Source organism: Corvus brachyrhynchos, unplaced genomic scaffold (genome assembly GCF_000691975.1).
Source record: "Corvus brachyrhynchos isolate BGI_N302 unplaced genomic scaffold, ASM69197v1 scaffold202, whole genome shotgun sequence".
Taxonomy (NCBI): Eukaryota; Metazoa; Chordata; class Aves; order Passeriformes; family Corvidae; genus Corvus; species Corvus brachyrhynchos.
In genome coordinates this window covers 3,204,334-3,209,478 of record NW_008238132.1, presented here as the reverse complement: position 1 = coordinate 3,209,478, position 5,145 = coordinate 3,204,334, and the positions used below count along the sequence as shown (strand labels likewise).

Here is a 5,145-nt window from a genome sequence, read left to right as displayed (position 1 = left end):
CAGGAAGAAAATTTTACTTCCAATTCAAGGTAAATTTGTGTATTTTGCCAAATTAACAGTTGGAACTACTGTACTTCATTTTTTTGTGGTGCCTGGAAAAGAAAGTTTTAATAATTTCCCTTTGTTTTTAGTGCCCATTCAGATCCAGATCAATTGACCATGAAGGACAGCAGGAGAGGAGACAGTGAATTTAATGACAGTCATTCTGTTTTCAGCGGAAGAAGGCTAAAGAAGACACCTTCAGAGATGATGGAAAATCAGGTTGGAAAGTAAAAAAATTTAACATCTCAGTTTTGGAGTGCAAGACATAGGTGGAGGCAATGAACTGAAACAAACCTTATAATTCTCCTTTACAAAGGTCCTGGATAAAGAAAGGCAGGGACAGATTGAAAAGTAGAGGTATCTGACCCCTAGTCACCAGTGTCCCTGACTCACCAGTGAAACACCTCAGTGATGTTACACACAGCCACATGATGTAAGTACTCATGAGGCTCAGTGCCATGACACTGTCAAACCCCAATATGACTGGCCTCTGAGTGCTTTTTTTTGGGTGCTCAGTTTGGTAGACTGCAGAGAGGCTTGAGAGTGAGTAAGTGAGGAGCATAAATGCTTCTTGAACCTGAGCAGCAGAAAATGCAGATACTAAAATCACCAGGTACGCCTGAAACGTTTGGTCCATGTCTGTCCCTGTGTGTTGCAAAGTGCATGTCATATGTATGTACACTCTAAAAAAAAGAATGAGATATATGAACAATTGAACTGCTGAGTGTTGAAACACATGTATTACAGAGGTGTATGTTTATTACAGCTCACTGCACACAGGTGCTTCTAGGATCCTAGCACACTATTTAGTATCCTAGCATAATTTAAGAGATATCTCCTTCAAAATCAGCACAAAGAAATGTAGGTATACTTATCTGTAAATATAATAAATGGCTTTGTTTTGATAGAATAGAAACACCTAAGATTTTCCTATTGTAAATGTGATATTGTTGTCCCAAGGATAAGATTGCTAAAAGTCAGCCTTTGCTGTGATAATAAATTGTGATTTAGTAAAACATATTAGATTGTTGAATTCTAGAAAAGTATCTTGTATTAATTTGAAGGACTCAAAAATATTTCTTCCTTTCCAGGTACTGTATCCCCTTCAAAGGAAAACACTTATGAGGACAAAAAGGTTCTTATTCCTAACAGCTGAAAACAAGGAAAACACTTCCTCTGCATTATGAAAATGATGACAATTCTACAATGCCAATTTATTGGGACATACTGCAGTGTGGAAACTCTAGTTTTCATCCCCAGTAGCCAAAGCGGAAAAAATGTTACTATCAAGAGCATATTCCCATACCCTAAAGACTGCAGAGTATATCTGAAAGGTTTCTAAATGATAGTCAGAACAGCCCAGGTACTGGCCTGTCAAGACAGCACAGAGGATTAAATCAGCCTTCACAGAACACTTTACCCATAAGTACCTCTGAAATAGGGACATCATTCTGAAAGAGCAATGGAAAGATAACACAGACTATCATAAAAACGTTTTGGGTACTTTTGTCCATGTTTATGAGAAAGTGTTACCAACTGAGATGTGTAAATAAAATCCCAGCAGGATCAAATGTTACTTTAAGTTATGGCAAAATCAATCAGTGTCTAGATAAATAATCTTCTTAAAATCATCTTCTATATTTTGTCAATGAATCTAAGTTAAAACTATGCAAAATCCTGCAATTACTGCTGCTAGGAATTAAAAAGTAAATGAAACCGAGCCATGTCTTTATTCTGAAATGATTATATAAAAAAATAAAAAGAACTAAGTGTACATCTACAGTTAAACACATCCTGAAGTACTTACTGTGTGATATATCAGATGGCCTATTTATATTTTTTTGCTATTTAAAAATAACATCAAACTGGCCGTAGGTCTGCATCTGTAACAGTGCAGGTAGATTTTTATGCCCACATGGCTGGGTGAGTTCTATGCTACTGTATGAGCAAAAGCATTAGATCACTAAGAAAATCATAAAAATAGCTGTGCTTGAGGGATGAGGAATGTAGGTTATTTAGGAAACTATCACACACAGACATAATTAAATACATCTTTCTGTATATATATGTATAAATCTTTCAGTATTTCTTTTCATGATTGTAAGGGATCTGGCTGGGATGGAGTTAACATTCTTTGTAGCAGCCCTTATGGTTCCATGTTTTGGATTTGTGGATAAATCAATAATTTATTACTGTTGATAATACAGCAATGCTTTGTCTATTAGTGAACAATGTGTGCACATCCTTAAAGATTTCTATTTTTTCACTCTGTCCCCAAAGTGATTAAGACAGTGGTCTGCAAGAATTTGGGAGTAGACACAGCCAGGACAGGAACTCTCCAAAGGGAATTCCCAAAGCTATATTTCATACCGTATCAGTTCCATCTCAAAATGTTTGCTCTCAGAAAATGCTGAAGAGCTAATTTACCACCTGTTTCTGGTCATTTTAGATAAGGCTAACTCAATTTTCAATGAAAAACAGTATTTTAGAGCAGTTTAATAGTGATTTTAGTTAAAGAAGATAAATTAAAATTGGGTAGTGAATAACAACTGCTGTTATTAGGCCAACTGACCCAGATGAAGACAATCTGAGGACAGGCTTGGGGATCTCTACACTCAAGCTAAATAAAGAAGGAATAGAGCAAAGATTTCCTATTTGGAAATGCGCACATTATCCTGATAGTTTCCTGGATCATTTTATAAGGAGTTGATTTTCCCTGCAGAAAGACATAACTCAAGCACTTCACAATATCAAAAAAAAGCAAAAAATATCTGAAGTAGAATATAAATGATCGATGATCTGGGACCAGTAAGCGATTTTATTGGATGAGTTAGGACACTCTTTACACACCACTTGTATAGCTTAAATCATGCCAGGTCATAGCTACTTTTTTGCTGCATATTCTTCTAAATGATGCTCTTTTTTTAGCTTTTAGTTACATTGTGTACTTACTTAGGAACTTAATATATGCTTTTTTGAAAACTGAGGTGATTCTTGAATTAAAAAGAGTTAAATGATGGTTCTTAACTTCAGATGTGCTTAGATATGTGATACATACCTGAATCTTAGTCTAGGGTTAGAATTTTGATCCGTGTGCTCCACTAAACATATTTGTCTAAGTTACATTGAAAATTAGACTGCTGTTAAATGTGATAAATTTTTTTAGTGTTTTCCGTCTTTTTCCAAGTGTGAGTATATGAACTATCCTAGATAGGCTATGTGAATGCCAGCAGCCTGTATGGTACAACAGAAACCAGGGCAAGGATAATGTGGTTTGGTTGATACATGTGTTCTACCACAATATCATTATTAAATAAGACTTGATTGTCATAGGTGCCAGCCTAGTTTATTAAGGGAAGCCTATTTACCTGAAAAAGTCTGTGAAGTATGACAGCATAGTTGCTGCCTCATTTGCAGTTGCAATGTCCCAGCTGAGGCATCTATACGTTGAGAGAAGGGTGGGATGAGTAACTAGGATTAAGAGTCACTAGAATTGTCCCAGGGGAAGCAGCTGTCAATCTGGAACAGAATCCTTGACTTGTTTGAAGTGTATGTATATAACATTTATTTTAGGCTGCTGTAGTGATTTATCTTAGCTACAATTTAGAGTCTAAAGGTAATAAGTAAGGCAGGTAATTTCCACATACAGCCAATGACTAGAAGTAGGATCCTCCAGGGGGCAATTCAGAGCATGCAAGTTAGATGCTAAAGTAGCTGAAAATGGATGATGTGCTTCCTTCTGTACTTCATTTTCATCATCCATTAAGGAGGAGCAAAAGTATTTCTTTACTTTTCTTTTTCCTCTCCCCCTACTCTTTCATTATATACTAATTATTTTTCAGGTACAGCTTCCTCCAGTGGCACAAAGGCAATTTTAAATCCTGCATTTCCCATATGTACTTTGTGTTCTAGGAGCAAACATACCCTGCAAGCAGTGAATGCTAGGAAGGAATACTGCTCTAGTATGCCTGTCTTTGGCTATCTTGGTATTGCTAATGGGGAATAGAAAATAGTTTTCTACAGCCTATTCTATTGCTACATTGACTGCCCTGTTCGACCTCTGATGATTGAACTGAATTGATCTTGCTTGAGGAAGAACTGATTTCTGAGATTTGTGGACCACGCATACATGCATGCGTACATTAATAAGCCATAAAGCCCTGAAAGAACACATTGTGGTTCAAGTCCAGTCCATAAGGCCTTCTCACTGAGCTCAGCATGCAGGTGAAGGAATCCATTCTTAACCAACACAACCAGCACATGCAGGCTCAGAGGTGGCATGCAAGGTACTATGGCAGCAATATAGTAAAAATGGGAGAATCAGCTGCTGTCTAGCCTGTGAACTGGTTTGAATAAAAGACAGTAATTGCTAAGTGTCTGTGCTTTCACCAGCTGCTCAAGGGCTCATTAACCTCAGCAGAATAGCAGACTCATTAGCAGGCTTGTCTATGGATTAACCATTCAAGACTGATAGAGATTGCATTTGCCCAGGGTAGGTTAAATCAACTCCATACATTCACATTATTTTTATCTTTAACAGAAGCTGAAGGATCTTTGGAAATACATTTCTGTAATTTTCTTCTATCACAGCTCAACCAGGTTTTAGAAGCCAAGAAGGGGTTTTATTGTGGCTTAATTAGTGTGTCAAAACTGGCATCAAGGTAGATTTTTCTCTAAAAGAAGTCAGGATTGCAGGTTTGGTAGTTTTGCTCTTTTGTCCTTAAATATTGGTGGAAGGTCCAATGACAGTCTGGAAATGTGTCTAAGATGACTGTTATTCTGACATTTCTCAGATGTAAAGTTGAGTTCTGGCAATTACTCTGGAGCCAACCCTGTGTCTTTGAGACACTTATAAAAGAAGATAAAAATGGAGGTAAGGTTCAAAAGAAACTTCAATCAGTTAGTTTAAAATCATGGTCATAACTCTACTTCACCCATCTGTCTTGATTCCTTTCCTCCCAAAGGAAGCCAAGAGGACCAGGAGTATCTTTCTTGAAGGTAAGAGTAGCCCTGTGCTGTATGGGCTGAGGAAGAAAATTCTGGTTTATTAGCAGATGTAGACCTGAGGATGAAGCTAAATCACTCCTCTAAATCCCTGAACTT

At 37.1% G+C, this 5,145-nt stretch overlaps 1 long non-coding RNA gene across 1 annotated transcript; it reads left to right on the top strand.

The window, feature by feature from the left end:
• LOC108446590 lies at positions 1-1,762 on the top strand. Its single transcript, XR_001861813.1, has 3 exons — positions 1-29; positions 132-261; positions 1,134-1,762. It is a non-coding gene; the product is annotated as an uncharacterized LOC108446590 (long non-coding RNA).
• Positions 1,763-5,145: the final 3,383 nt, after the last annotated feature.